Source organism: Sus scrofa, unplaced genomic scaffold (genome assembly GCF_000003025.6).
Source record: "Sus scrofa isolate TJ Tabasco breed Duroc unplaced genomic scaffold, Sscrofa11.1 Contig2154, whole genome shotgun sequence".
Taxonomy (NCBI): domain Eukaryota; kingdom Metazoa; phylum Chordata; class Mammalia; order Artiodactyla; family Suidae; genus Sus; species Sus scrofa.
Window position 1 is genome coordinate 13,146 of NW_018085034.1, and position 15,986 is coordinate 29,131.

A 15,986-nucleotide genomic window follows, 5' to 3' on the forward strand; every position below is an offset into this window, starting at 1 on the left:
GAAATTATCATGCTAAGTGAAGTCAGTCATACAATGAAACACCAACCTCAAATGCTTTCACTGACTATGGAATCTGAAAAAAGGAAACAATGAACTTCTTTGCAGAACAGATACTGACTCACAGACTTTGAAAAACTTATGGTTTCCAAAGGAGACACTTCGGGGCGTGGGGGGATGCACTGAGGTTGTGGGATGGAAATCCTATAAAATTGGATTGTGATGATCATTGTACAACTATAAATGTAATAAATTCACTGAGTAATAAAAATTAAAAAACATTTAAACTATATATATCTCTATCATCTATCTATCCATCTATCTATATATCATCTATTTATCTATAAAACATGTAAAGAAAACAATTAAAGGAGAAAACATCTAAATGGCCAAGAAACATAATAGGATGCTGAAATTCAGGTGTGAACAACAACAGCAAAAAAGTATGGAAGTAGCAGCCTCCTTACTACAGAATTAAAAAGTCACTCAGTTAAGTGCTATAGATGCCACATCACCTTCTGGAGTTTATCAGATTAACCAGCACTTCTTAGAGAACATATCAATTGAACCTATCATGAGATTTAGAAATATCTGCCAAAAATATCCCCCCCAAATTTAGAAATATCTGCCAAAAATAATTTTAAAAAATCCCCAAATTGTTACACTTGAAATTAGTTTCTAAGTATACCTGATGTTAGAGAAGGTAAGTTTACTCCAGATCTTTAAATATGAAAGTATTCAAAAAGAGTATTACATCATAGAGTTGATCTCCACATATCTTGGGGCCATCACAAACTAACTTGGCTGATCATGAGAGTCAGATGGAAGAACATTTAGAAAACTAACTTTTCACACCACCAATTAACTCCTGCAAAATGAAAAGCCTAGTTCAGAATCTTATGTATAAATACAGTTCCTGGGTTACCTACATAAGGAGACAGTTATCCAAGCCATATTCTGGGTGGTGATGGCTTCTCCCTTGTTCTTCATGCACGGATGTCATCTCAAAGTCACGAAAGGGCCAGATACATGCGCCCTCATTGGACCAGGAACTGTTTCCATACTCGCAGAAAATTTTATTTATGTCATTCTTTCAGAAGAATATGACTTTTCAATTTTTTGAGAATTTTCCAGTTGAGTATGGATGTCCTTTTATCCGAAGAAATTTGAATCTTGATTGTGAACAGAGATTAAGAATATTCATGGCAGGCAGAATTTCTCCTACGAACAAACAAATGTTTAATCAACATTTTGATTGAAGGGAAAGTTGTAAATTTTGGATGAATTGTTTAGATTAAAAAAATGCTATTTGAGTTTTACCAATCAAATTGAAATAGTGAAACAGCCTTTGCCATGTTTTGATTCTCAACTAGTTATAATATCTGGTTTTCATTCCATATTGTTGAACTTTGGGTTTCTTGGAGGATGAAGAATAATTTGGTATACATACTCTATTGTTTTGATTAAATCATTTTAATTTGTGAAAAAGCCAGTCAAGTCATTACTGGTACAGGCAAATACTCTCTGAGGTAAGGGCAAAGGTCTGGAAACACTTTATCTACGTTTAACTGCAGCACATATTATTGAGTCATTCATTTGGGGCATCTACAAGGGTGATCATTATCTAATTAAATTCTTAGGGACCTTAGTCATAATTTTGAAGGTAGACTCTTTATCTCCAGATAATCACCTTATATAATAGGACTTACAAAAAATTATAAAAGAATAAATAGAGGTCAGATCACCAAAAGGGAAAAAGCCCAGCCTGGGTAGAAATGAAATATGTACAAATTTTCTTATTTAAATCATTATCCCCAAAATAGGCAAAACTGTTTAAAAACTGTCTTTGCAGATGACATCTGACCTCATTTCCAGAAGATTATGAACGCAAACTTCAGAACAAATCATTTAAAACTTGTTTCTAATGCAGATAAAGTCTGTCACAAAATTTGCCCCAGATTTTCAGGTGGCATGTTGATAAAATTTGTGTTCATGTAAGAGTGGAGATAGAGAAACATTTGTGGGACTAATTGTATTTATCTCAATGTGCTTCTTATGAAGGATTCACCAAAAAAACCTATATATATATATATATATATATATATATATATATATATATATATACACACATACACACATATATATGCCACAAAATGTTGCAATACATTTCAAAGGACTTAAATCATACAGACTATCTATCTATAGAGACAGATGTATAGATATGTAATAAAGAAAATGTAATTCAACTAGAAATTGCTAACAAAAATATAATATTTTCCAAATACATGCAAATTAAGCAACACAAGTCTAATTTAACCATGAACATTTTGAAAAATAAAATTTCAAGAGAAATATAATGGTATACATATATAAAAGATATATTAAAGATATTGATAAATTATATGTATAAACTACATACAATTTGTGCTACATATTATGTATGTAATATTAACTAGGTGCAGCTAAAGGAGTGGCTAGAGAGACATTTACAGCTTTAAAATCAAGTATTAGAAAACAAGAAATATTACAAGAAATGACCTAAGCTTCTATGTCAAAAAGCTAGAAAAGGAAAATAAGTATAGAAAACATTATAGCATAGAAATAGGATATAGGAGAAATAAATCATTGAAATAAATATTGATTGAGGAGTTCCTGTGGTGCCTCAGCAGCAATGAACCCACCTAGTATCCATGAGGACATGGGTTCAATCCCTGGCCTCACTCAGTGGGTTAAGGATTCAGCATTGCTGTGGGCTGTAGTGTAGGTCACAGACGTGGCTCAGATCTGGCATTGCTATAGCTGTGGCAACTACAACTTCGATTTGTTCCCTAGGCCAGGAACTTCCATATGCCACAGGCATGGCCTTAAAAAGACTCTCTCTCTATATATATATATAAAACATATGAAGATATATGTAAAACATATGAATATGTTTATATCCCTATATAAACACACACATGCACACACATATATATAATATGTTTATATCTATAAAACATATGAATCCAGGAATTGGTTCAATGAAAGTTTGATAAAATTGATAAGCTTCTAGCAAAGTGGATTTAGAAGAATACAGAAAAAATAAATTATCAATCAAGAATCAAGAAAATGTCATCACTGCAGATCATACAGAACTTAAAAAGATACTAAAGCATATGATAAATGAATTTATGATAAAATACTTCTCAACTAAGTAAATTGTCACTGCTTTGAAACACACAACCTTCTAAATAAACACACTAATAAAATGATGTAAAGCTAAAATAATCTACTACCCAATACAATCAATTATTTGGAATCCTTCCTTTCCCTAAACAGAATTCTATCCCCATAGAGCTTTACTAATGAATTCTATACAAAAATTAAACAAGAAATAGTACCAATCCTACCTAAATAATTTTAGAAATGGGAGGAAATTATTATATACCCCAACTCATCTTATGCACCCAGCATAACCTTTATACTAGAATGAAACAAGGGATCAAAACAAAAACAATCAAATTGATATCCCACATCAATATAAACACAAAATTCTAAACATAATGAGTTTTTTGGATGTTTTATTTTGGGATATTTTTTTTCTTGTAATGGTTTATGAGGCAGGTCTGGAGCAGTGCTTGGTCAGGGGCTAATTATGTACCACTACTGATCCAAAATCTTTCTAATATTCAGCCCATTGCAATGGCCCTGTGAACCACACATTTTTCTAGCTGGTGAGAATAGGCACCATTCCTGGTCCAATGTGAGCATCAGGGACCCTTCTCTCTAATCCAACTCAGTAAAACTTTCATCAGCCTCTAGCAGTTTCCTCAAATCCATGAATTGATGGGGATCCTCTCCAGATCTCCAACATCCCCTCCCTCAATCTCTCTTAATCTCTCTTTCAACCCTCCAAGTATAGCCTATGTAATATTCTATCATCAGAATTCTATCTGCCTTGGTTCATTGGTTTCCTCAGACACTCAACACCATCTCAACTCAGAAAGTCTACCAGGATCTTCTGAGGTATCTCTCACTGTATCAAAACTTAGAAACATTTTAAAGGTAATAAAGTGGAAAAATCCTAGAGCCCTACCTGTTTGTTTCCCATTGCTCAAAGTTCACTGGAAATTGCTTCTGGCATCCAGTGTTTTGAAAATAATGATTTCATATTATTTGTTTCCTTGGTTTTATAAAAACCTATACATGAATATTTATAGCAGCTTTATTCACAATCTCAAATAGCTAGAAACTATCTCTTAATAGAGAAAAGTATAAACAGTGATACAGGGGATACAGTTTAGACTACTACTCAACAATGAAATTAACTACTGGTAAATATAATAATATGTATAAATTTCAAATGCAGGATACTAGGAACAAGAAGCCAGATTTAAAAGACAAAATACTGGGCACGACCTTACATACAGAAAATGCAAAAAAAAAAAAAAAGAAAAAGAAAAAAAGAAAAAAAACCTCACCAAAAATTGTTAGAACTAATAACCAAATTCAACAAAGCTACAAGATACAAAAATCAACAAAAAATAATTTCATTTATATACTTCTATATGAATCATTTGAAAAGCAATTTCGTTTTAATTTTGTAAATAGCCCCATTTACAATAGAAGCAAAAAAAATAAAATGATTAGGTAATCACATGAGTTGAGGGATATATAAGTTAATTTGACTGTGGTAATCATTTCACAGTATGTGTGTATATATATATATATATATATATATATATATATATATATATATATATATATATATATATGTAAAGTCATGACATCATACACCTTAAATACGTACAATTATTTTAATGGCCACAACCATGGCATACGGAGATTCCCCAGGCAGGTATTGAATCCAAGCCCTAGCTGAGAACTATGCCACAGCTATGGCAAGGCCAGTTTCTTTAACCCACTGTGCCAGGCCTGGAATGGAACCTGTGCCTCTACAGCAACCCAAGTCACTGCAGTTGATTTGTAACCAATCACAACACAGAAGGAACTCCAAATATATGTAATTTTAATTTCTCAATTATACTTCACTAAAGCTGGAAGACAAAAAGACAAAACTGTTAGAATGGAAATGAGTCAGTGTTTTCCAAGACAAGTGTTTTCCAAGGTACAGGCAGGAGGTGACACAAAGAGGCATGGGAAGATACTTGCGGTGATAAAATATTTTGCATATTGATTAATATGGTGAGTACACTACTATATGTATTTGTCAATACTTGCAGAACTTTCACTAAAAATGATGAATGGTATTCTGTGATGATTGTGACTTAATACACATGTTACACAGCCACTGACACTGGCCCCAAGTTAATGATGGTCCCTAGCGTTGGTATAAGTGCAAAAGCTCTGCAGTGTCCTGGGGGCAGGAACAGAGCACGACTGTGATACACACCCTTCCAAGGGGTGCTGGACACCTGGGGAGGTGGGCCAAGGGACAGTGGGACAAGGCCAGGCCTCCTGGGGGAGATCAGTTTGGTCACAGGACCCTCCCCCGAAGGCAAGAGCTTCCAGGTAAGGGGCTCAGGGCTGATGCCGACCAATGAGATGGGCCCTCATGGATGGAATGGCAGTGACATCATAGTTCCGATGCTGCCTGGCACCCACTCTGCTTCGTGTCCGAAGGCAGTTGGGAGCTCTTGTGGTCTCTGACCTGCTCTGGAGCTTGCTTGTCTGTCCTGTTCTGACCCACCATCCCCCTCATCCACCTTGTCACTGTTTCTAGAGGAGAGGCGCACCTCCAACAGTGAGAGCTCAGAAAGGTAAGCAAGAGAGGCACCCTCATCCCTAATGGGCACCTTGGGCACAGAGGCCACTTGGCAGGTGACCCCCTTCCCCATGAGCTGTGGCTGAGCTGACACCAACACTGGAGCACAGAAGGTGAGCCAGAGGGATGCAGCCCCTCAGGGAACCAAGGGGTGCCAGCTGCAGCCACAGCGCCCAGGCTCATGAAGGTGGCCAAGGTCAGAGCTAAGATTTTTGGAGTGGGGAAGGGGGGTAGGTGAAAGGAAAATGAGGATGAAGAGAAATGGAAGTGGGAGGATGGGGGCAGGAGGAGGTGATGCAGGGGAGAAGGAGGAAAGATGAACAGTGAAGGAACAGGGCAAGAAGGATGAGCAGGAGGAGGACCAGCACAGAAAAGAGGAGCAGGAGGACAGGAGGCCAAGACCAGCCCAAGCCAGCTCCTTGATGGTTATGTTGGGGTCCCTGCAAATGTTTTACTTGAGTGATCCCTTGGTTTGATGCTCAGACGTGGGGAACCTCAAGGTACTGATTGAGGCCTGAGGGGAAATCACTGGCCTGATTCAAGACTAACCACAAGAGCTTCCTCTTCACATCAGTACCCTCCTGACACTGCTAACAAGCAGTGGGAGAGGAGGAGTGAGGGAAGATCAGGGTTCAGGGACAGCTGCTTGTGAGAGTCCAGGTGCCCAGGTCCATCCCATCCCAGTCACCTTGCCTGCATGGAGAGATGACCCTCCCCCTAAGGAAAGTCAAATTTCAGGCCAACGGTTCAGGGCTGCTCCTGGCCAATGGGTGGGCTCCACTGTGGGTGGAATGGCAGTGACCCCAGAGTTCTGTCTGTTGCCTGGCACCCACTCTGCTTCCTGTGCCCAGGCAGTTGGAGGCCCTTGTGGTTGCTGACCTGCTCTGACGCTCGCTCGCCTGCCCGCCCTGCTCTGACACACCTGATTCCCACACCTTCCTGATTGACTTGTTATCATTTTGAGAGGAGAGGCCCACATCCAACCGCGAGAGTCAGAAAGGTGAGCATAAGCTGCACCCTTGACCCTACCAACACCTCAAGGAAGGAGAGGCGACTGGTTGGTGTGTGGACCACTCAGGTCTGGGCCTGAGGTGACAGGGACCTCCAGCACCAAGCCCCTGAGCATGTAGCCCACTCAGGGCTCTGTGGGGTATGGGCTGCTGCCAGAGATGCCTGAGTCCCTGTGAAGAGCCTGAGGTGAGAGCTCAGAACCCAGGCCCAGTAAAGGAAGAGAGGGAGAAGGAAGGAGGAAAGATGATGCAGGAAGAGGAAGAGGAGGATGTGGAGGAAGAGAGGTCTAGCCAAGGAGAGATGAAAGTAGGAGGAAGGGTGGATACAGGAGGTGAATTAGGAGGAGTTAAAAAGACAGGAGTGAGAGCAAGAAGAGTAAGGATGAAGGAATTAGAGCAGGTAGATGGAAGAGGAGTAGATGAAGGAGGGGGAGAACTAAGCAGGAGAAGATGGGTGGATGGAAGTAATGGATAGAAGAGGAAGAAGGAGAGATGGAGGAGGGGGAGGAGGAGAAATAGGGGACCCAGGCCAGCCCAGAGCAGGTGGTACTGCAATCCAGATGGGGTTGCTTCAGTGGTGTAGTGAGCCCCAGGTTTGATGCTTGGACCCTGGGTACCACAGGGAGCTGTGTGAGGCCTGGGTGGAAAGTCTCTGGCCTGATTTAAGTCCATTGGCAAGGGATTAGTGTCCACATCACTACTGTCCTGGAACCCCTAATAGGGAGGGGGAGAGGAGGAGTGAAGAAAGGTCATGGTCGGGGGACCAAGTGTTTCTGAGGGGCCCTGTGCCCGGGTTCATTGCCTGCCACTACAGCTGGCCCAGTCACCTTCCACTGCCAGCTGACTGTCCTGTCCCTGGAGGAGATGACCTCCTTGGTTGTGGATTCAGTGCTAACACTGACCTCTGACCTTGGTCCTATTTTGGGTGGATTGGCAGCAACCTCCCAAGTTCAACCCTCTGCATAGCACCCTCTCTGCTTTGTGTCCCCAGGCAGTTGGAGGCCCTTGTGGTCTCTGATCTGCTCTGACACTCGCCTGCCCTCCCTGTTCTGACCCACCGACCTGAACTTGGGTCCATTTATACAGCAGAGACCAGCTCTAACAGCAAGAGGCCAGAAAGGTAAGAAAAACCTGCACTGCATACTGACTCTTGGGGACAGGGGCAAGCGGGTCGGTGACTCAGTCCTCCCTGGTCTCGGCCAAGATGATGCCAAACCCAGCCCTGACCATGAGCCAGCTGCGTGCAGTCCCTTGTGTCTCCAAGGGGTGAAGGCTGCTGCCCACAGTGCCTGATTCCATGTGAGGGGCCCAAGGTCAGAGTTCAGAAAACTGACTCCAGGTGGGGGGCACGGTGGGAAGAAGATTAGACAGAGAGGTTTCAGGAGGAGATGAAGTGGAGAAAAGAGGGAGGGGAAGGACAGGAAGGAAAAAAGGGGCAGGAGGAAAAGTGTAGCAGGAGGAGGACAAAGGAGCAGGAGGAGATGGATGGATGGAGGCGGAGCAGGGGGTCCAGGCCAGCCCGAGCCAGCTCTATGGGTTCCAGGAAGGGTCCCTGCAAAAGCCATGCCTGAATGAGCCCCTGGTTTGATGGTTGGACCTCAGGAACCTCAGGGAGCTGGGTGAGAATGAGGTGGGAAATCATTGGCCTGTTGCCAGTCCAACTGCAAGGGCTTAGTGTCCACATCCGTATCCACCTGGCACTGCTGACAAGCAGCGGGAGAGGAGGAGTTAAAGAAGGTCAGGGTTGGAGGACCAGCTGGTCATGAGAGTCAAGGTGCCCATTTCCAGCTCAGCCAGGCTCCACCTGCTCCTGGTCCCACTCCCCTGTGTGGAGAGAGGATCTCATACCAAAGGAAAGCCATTTTATAGGTCAAGAGTTCAATGCTGCTCCTGGCCAAGGGGATGGCCCATTTCCACTGTGGGTGGAAAGGCAGGGATCCCAGAGTTCTGCACCCTGCCTTATACCCACTCTGCTTCATGTCACCAGGCTACTGGACTCCCTCAGAGTTGCTGATCTGCTCTGACACTCACTCGCCTGCCCACCCTGCTCTGACCCACCTGATCCTCACACCCGCCTGGTTACCTTTTTACCATTTTGAGAGGAGAGGCCCAAGTCCAACAGTGAGAGTCAGAAAGGTGAGCTTGAACTTCTCCCTCACCCACTACCAACACCTCAAGGACAGAGGCCACTGGTGGGTGCCTGCACCACTCAGGTCTGGGGCTGAGGTGACAAGGACTGCCGGCACCAACCACTGAGCATGCAGCACCCCTCAGGGCCAGAATGCCCAAGTCCCTTTGAGGAGCCTGAGGTGACAGCGCAGACTCCTGGCCCAGAAGGGAAGAGGGGGAGGAGGAAGGAGGGGAGAGAATCCAGGTGCTGGAGGAGGAATAGGGGAAGGATGGGGTGGAAGGAAGGTCTAGCTGGACCAGAATTGGATGGAGAAAGGAGGAAGGACGAGGTGATTGAAGAGGAGTATAAAATACCGGAGGGTGAGGTAGTAAAAGACAGATGGTGGGGGGAGGAGAATAGCAGGAGGAAGGAAGCGGAGGAGAGGTGGGGAGATGGAGGTGGATGGAAGAGAATGCAGGTGAGATGGAGAGGGGAGTGAAAGAGAAGCAGGGTGTCCAGACCAGCCCAGGGTCTGCTGTATTGAGTTCCAAATGGTGTTTCTTAAAAGTTGTACCTGAGGGAGCACCTTCTTTGATGCTGTGACCCAGGGAACCTCAGGCAGCTGGGTGAGGCCTGGGTGGGAAATCTCTGTCCTGATTCAAATCCAAAGGCAAAAACTGAGGGTCCACATCACTATCCTCCCAGAAACCTCTAAGATGGAGGAGTGAAGGAAGGTCAGGGTTAGGAGACCAAGTGTTCTTGAGGGTTGATATGCCCAAGTCCATTGCCTGCCAGGCTACAGCTGCCCCAGTCACTTTCTCCTGACAGCCTTGTCCCTGGAGAGGATGACCTCCCTGGTTATGCGCTCAACGTTGACCCTGATCTCTGACATCAACTCCACTGTGGGGGGAATGACAGTGAACTCACAATTCTGCCTGCTGTCTGACAGCCACTCTGCTTTGTGTCCCCAGGCAGTTGGAGGCCCTTGTGGTCACTGACCTGCTCTGACGCCTGCTCATCTGTCTGCCCAACCTTTTTTGACCCACTTGATTCCCCCACCTGACTGGTTATCTTGTTACCATTTTGTGAGGAGAGGCCCATATCCAACTGTGAGAGTGAGAAAGGTGAGCAGGAGCTGCACCCTCACCCCATACCAACACCTCAAGAACAGAGGTCACTGGTGGGTACCCAGACCACTCAGGGCTGGGGGGGGAGGTGACAATGACCTCCAGTACCAACCTCTGAGCATGCAGCCCCCTCAGGAATCCCTGCAGTGCAGGCTGCTACCAGAGGTGCCTGAGTCCCTGTCAGGAGCCTGAGGTCAGAGCAAAAGACACCTGGCCCAGAAAAGGAAGGTTCAGAGTAGGAGGGAGGGAAGCAGATGCAGGAGAGGAGAAGGATGGGAGGAAGGAAGGTCCAGCTACACCAGAGTTGGATGTAGGTGAGGGAGGAGGTGGTGCGTGTGGAGAAGAAATGAAGACAGGCGTGAGAGAAAGAAGAAAAAAGATGGATGAAGTGTTAGGCAATTGATGGAGGAGGAAGAGTTAAAAGCGGGGGAGGACTGAGCAGGAGGAGATGGATGGTGCAAGAAGTGGATGGAAAAGGATGAAGCAGAGATGGAAGAAGATGTGGAGGAGAAGCAGGGGGTCCAGGCCAGCCCTGAGAGTTGTTCTTGGGTTCCAAGTTGAGTTGCTAGAGATTATACTTGATTTACATCCTGATTTAATGCTGCAAACTCGCTAACCACAGGGACCTGGGGGAGGCCTGGGTGGGAAATTTCTGGTCTAATTCTAGTCCAATGGCAATGACTTAGGGTTCACCATGGAACCCCTAGGATGGAGGGGAGAGGAAGAGTGAAGGAAGAGCAGGGTTAGGGACCGGGTGTTCCTGAGTTTTCATGTGCCCGAGTCTATCACCTGTCAGGCTACACCTGTCTGTGGTCATCCTCCCCTGCTGGGTTACAGCCCTGTCCCTGAAAAGGATGACCTCCTTCATTTTGGGCTCAGTACTGACCCTTACTTCTGACCTTAGCCCAATATTGTGTGGAATTAGAATGAACTTGCAGCTGCCTGGAACCCACTCTGCATCATGTTCCCAGGCAGGTGGAGGTTCTTGAGGTCACTGACCTGCTCTGAAGCTTGCTCATCTTCTGGCCCTGATCGAACCCACCTGATCTCCACACCCACCTGCTTACCTTCTTACCATCTTCAGAGGAGAGGCCCACATCCAACAGGGAGTGTCAGAAAGGTGGGCTTGAGCTGCACCCTCACCCTCTACCAATATCTCAAGGGAAGAGGACTGTGGTGGGTGCCTGGAGCACATGGGTCTGAGGTCAAGGTGACAAGGACCTCTAGCACCAATCCCTGAGCATGAAGCCCCTTCTGGGTTCCATGAACTACGGGCTGCTGCCAGAGGTGCCCGACGACCTGGAGGAGCCCAAGGTTAGAGGTCAGACTCTTGTCCAGAAAAGGAAGAGAGGGAGAAGGATGGACATGTGAGGCTGAAGGAGGTGCAGGAGGGGAGAGGATGCAGGAGGAGGAGGAGGATGGGAAGAAAGGAAGGAAGGTCTAGCAAGAGGAAAGATGGATTCAGGAGAAAAGGTGGATGCAGCAGGATGGAGGGAGGAGGTGAATGAGGATAAGAAATAGGAACAAGAGTGAGAAGAGGAGAAAACATGAACGGAGGTGAGGAGAAGGATGCAAGGAAGATGGATCAGGAAGAGCATGAAGAGCAGGAGGATGAAGAGGAATAGATAGAGGAGGGGGAGGAAAGGACTGAGCAGGAGGAGATGGATAGATGGAAGAGGTTGAAGGACAGATGGAAGAGGGGGGAGGGGAAGAAGGGGGTCCAGGCCATCCCAGAGCAGGTAGTATGGCGAGATGTGTGGGGTCTCTTAAAGGGTGTACCTGAGTGAGCTCCTGGTTTGATGCTTGGACCTGGTGAAATCCGGCAGTGTGGTGAGGCCTGGGTGGCACATTGCTGGCCTGAGTCAAGTCAAACTTCAAGGGCTTAGAGTCCACTTGAGTACTTTCTTGGAAACCCTAAGTGGGAGGGGAGAGGAGGAATGAATGAAGGTCAGAGTTGGGGTCCAAATGTTAGTGAAGACCTATTTGCCCAGGTCCCTCACCTGCCAGGTGATACCTGCTCCTGTCAACTTCTGCCATGTTACAGCCCTGTCCCTGGAGAGGATAACCTCCTTGGTTATGTGCTTAATACTGACCCAGACATCTGACCTTTGTCCCAGATGGATGGATGGAGCGGGGAGCAGGGGGTCCATGCCAGCCCAGAACCAGCTCTATTGGGATCTGGATGGGGTCCCTGCAATGCTTGTACCCTACTGAGACCCTGGGTAGATGCTAAGTCCCAGGGACCTCAGGAAGCTGGGTGAGGACAAGGTGGTATGAAATAGCTGGCCTGATTCAAATCCAATGGCAAGGGCTTAGGGTCCACATCAGAATCCTCCTGGCACTGCAATCAGGCAGGGGAGAGGAGGAGTGCAAGAAGGGTTGGTGGACCAGCTGGTTGCAAGTTTCCAGAACAGCCAGTCTCCATCTCCCCCTGCTGATGCTCCCCTGTGTGGACAGAGGACCCTCCCAGAAAAGAAAGTCACTTTTCAGGTCAAGGAGTCAGTGATGCTCCTGGCCAGTGGGATGGGCACCATATTGGTTGGAATGGCAGAGACCCCAGAGTTGTATCTGCTGCTCTGAACCCATTCTGCTTCGTGTCCCCAGGCAGTTGGAGGCCCTTGTGGTCACTGACCTGCTCTGACGCTCACTTACCTGCCTGCCCTGCTCTGACCCACCTGATCCCCACACCCGCCTGGTTACCTTGTTACCATCTTGAGAGGAGAGGCCCACATCTAACAGCGAGTCAGAAAGGTGAGCAAGAACTGTACCCTCAGCCCCTACTGACACTTCAAGTAAAGAAGCCCATGGTGGGTGCCTGGACCACTCTGGTCTGAGGTTGAGGTGACAAGGACATCCAGCACCAACCACCATGTGTGTAGCCCCCTTAGGCCTCTGTGAAATGTGGGCTGCTGACAGAGGTGCCTCAGTCCCTGTCAGGAGCCTGAGGTCAGAGCTCAGAATCCTGGACCAGAAGTGGAAGAGGCGGAGTAGGAGGGAGGGGAGAGGCTGTAGGAGGAGGAGGAGGAGGGGAGAGGATGCAGGCACAGGAGGAGAAGGAAGATGGAGAGGAAGGAAGGTCAAGTCAGAGGAGAGATGGATGTAGGAGAAAAGGTGGATGCAGGAGGATGGAGAAAACAGGTGAGTGATGAGGAGCATTAAAGACAGGACTGTGAGGAAGAAAATAAAATTTTGATGGATGGGGAGGGGGATGATGGAGGAAATGTAGATGGAGGAGGGAGAGTGGGAGGACCATGCACAAGGAGATGGAGGAGTGGGAGGTGGATGGAAGAGAATGAAGGTGAGATGGAGAAGGGGCTGAAGTACACTTTCAGGTCCAGGCCAGCCAACAGCCTCATCTACTGGGATCCAGGTGGTGTCACTTAAAAGTGTACCCATGTGAGCCACTGGTTTGATGCTCAGACCCAGAGAAATCTGGGAGCTGCTTTTACCTGGGTGGTCCATCGCTGGCCTGAGTCATGTCAAAGCCAGGAGCTTAGAGTCCACATCATTATCTTCCCTGAATTCCTAAGAGGGATGGAGAGAGGAAGAGGGAGGAAGGTGAGGGTTGGGGGACCAAGCCTTCCTGAGTTTCCAAATGCCCGGGTCCATCATCTGACAGGTTAGAGCTTCCCCTGTCATCTTCCCCTGCCATCTTTTCCTGCTGGGTTACAGCCCTGCCCCTGGAGATGATGAGTCTTTAGTTATGGGCTCAGCATGAACTGTGACCTCTGCCCTCAGCCCTATTGTTGTTGGAATAACAGTGACCAAAAGTTCTGTCTTCTGCCCGGCACTCACTTTATCTTGTCCCCAGGCAGTTGGAGGCCCTGTGGTCTCTGACCTGCTCTGACGCTCGTCCATTTCTCCACCTCTCCCACCCCGTCCCTGGGTGCATTTCCACCAAAGAGGCACAGAATCAGCAGCGAGAGGACACAAAGGTAAGTGTGACTTGCTCCCTCACCACATACTGACACTAGGGGACAGGGGCCTCTGGTGGGAGCCTGGACCACTCTGGTCTGTAGCTAATGTGACAAGGATCTACAGCACCAACCACTGAGGATGCAGCCCGCTCAGGGATCTGTGGTGTGTGGGATGCTTCCAGAGGTACCTGAATACCTGTGAGGAACCTGAGGTCTGAGCTCAGACCCCTGGCCCAGAAAAGGAAGGTGGGGAGGAGTAGTGAGGAGAGAGGATGCAGGAGGAGGAGGAAGAGGTGGACTTACAAAGAAGCTGGATCAGGTGGAGAGATGGATGTAGGAGGTAGAAGGATGAATAGCTGGTGGAGGAGCCATGGATGGGGAGGAGGAACATGGAGGACTGTTGCGGAGGTGGATGAAGGAGACACGGGCCCTGGGGAATGGGCAGAATGTAGCATTGAGACCACTGTGGATGAGTGTGGATGTTGGAGGAATGTGGAAAAGTGGTGGTGGAGGCGGACATTAGGGAGACAGAAGAGGAAGAGGTTGAGAGGCATGAATGGAAGGACGAGGAGCAACATGGGGCAACTGCAGAGGAGGAGGTCTGAGTTCAGGCAACTCTCCAGGTCCCAATGGTCCCTCCAAGCCTCTTCTTTGGCCTGGATCCTGGAGGTTTCCCATCCAACCCACTGAGATCAGGGACACCAGCTGGCTGAGCATGTGTGGCCTGTGGGCTGGGGACATAAGAGCCTCACCCAGTTCAGCATCCTGTCCCCCATTGCTTCATGTGTCATCTGACCCACAGACTCCAGCTCTGTTCCTCATTGGCTAGACCCTCTTTGTGTTGTCCCAGAACAGATGTGTCCCACCATGTGAACAGGGAAAATGAGGCCCTTCCCCCTGTGACTTGTTCAGAACTGTGAACCTAGGGATGATCTCATAGCACAGAGGCTGCCTATGGTCAAATATATTATCCTTTTACCAATTCCACCCCCCCCCCCAATGGGCTGGTGCTCTTCCCTGATTCACCAGGAAGAATCAGCTGAGAGTTAAGAGGAATGGAGCAGGAGTTTCTGTCATGGCTCACAGGTTAAGGAATCCAACTAGAACCATGAGGTTGAGGGTTGATCTCTGACCTTGCTCAGTGGGTTAAGGATCCAGCATTGCAGGGAGCTGTGTTGTAGGTCACAGACTTGTCTCAGATCTGCATTGCTGTGGCTGTGGCATTGGCCGTAGCTACAGCTCCAATTGACCCCTGGCCTGGGAACCTCCGTATGCCACAGGTGTGGCCCCAAAGACAAAATGACAAAAAAAAAAAAAAAAAAGGAATGGAACCGATGGAGCCTCTGCCTAGAGATCTCTGGTGCCCACATCCCACCCTGCCTCCCTAGTGGACACATCCAGAGTGGGCACATGGTCAGGGAAGAGCTTAGTGGGCTAGACAAAGGACTCTCCTTGGATGGAGAATACTGGGCCTTATATTCACCTGTGCACCTTCCACTTCCACTTCAGTGCCTCCTGGGGCCAGAGGCAGGGAATCTGGCTCAGAGCTTTTTCTTAAAATTTACACATCAAATGTTAGTGCTAATCATACCACTCAGTGGCATTTAGTGTATACAGAGCCATGCCACCATCACCACTATTCCACCTTCCTCTACCTCATGAAAAAATCTATCAGTTCATACCCCACTGGACCCTGCCCCCAGCACTGGGGGCCACTGACCTCTTTCTGTCGGGGCTTGGCTCTGCTGGACACAAGCACCTCCATAGAACTTCACAGCATTGGTTCCGTGTCTGCTTTCTTTCCTGAAGCATCTATCCATCCATGTTGCAGCACGTGCAGTGTTTCCCTCTTTTCTGGTTGAATGATGTACCACACATCCTGGTCCTCCAGCCACCTGTCCAGGGCTACTTAGATGGGGCCTCTTTTTGCTCTTGGGGTAGCTCTGCTATGAATGTGCATGTACATCTATCTGTTGTCCCTGTCTTCCTCTCTCTTGGTGTATACCTGGGAAAGGACCTGTTGTTCATGTGGCAACTCTTCATTTAACTTTGGAGAAAGGC

The 15,986-nt window shown here is 47.1% G+C and overlaps 1 long non-coding RNA gene across 1 annotated transcript; it reads right to left on the reverse strand.

Moving 5' to 3' along the window:
- Positions 1-251: 251 nt before the first annotated feature.
- Positions 252-15,679, reverse strand: LOC110258480. The gene is made up of 4 exons (XR_002341162.1): positions 15,646-15,679; positions 13,458-13,533; positions 11,788-11,922; positions 252-1,218 (listed from the first exon to the last, which is right to left on the reverse strand). It is a non-coding gene; the product is annotated as an uncharacterized LOC110258480 (long non-coding RNA).
- Between the last annotated feature and the right edge of the window lie 307 nt (positions 15,680-15,986).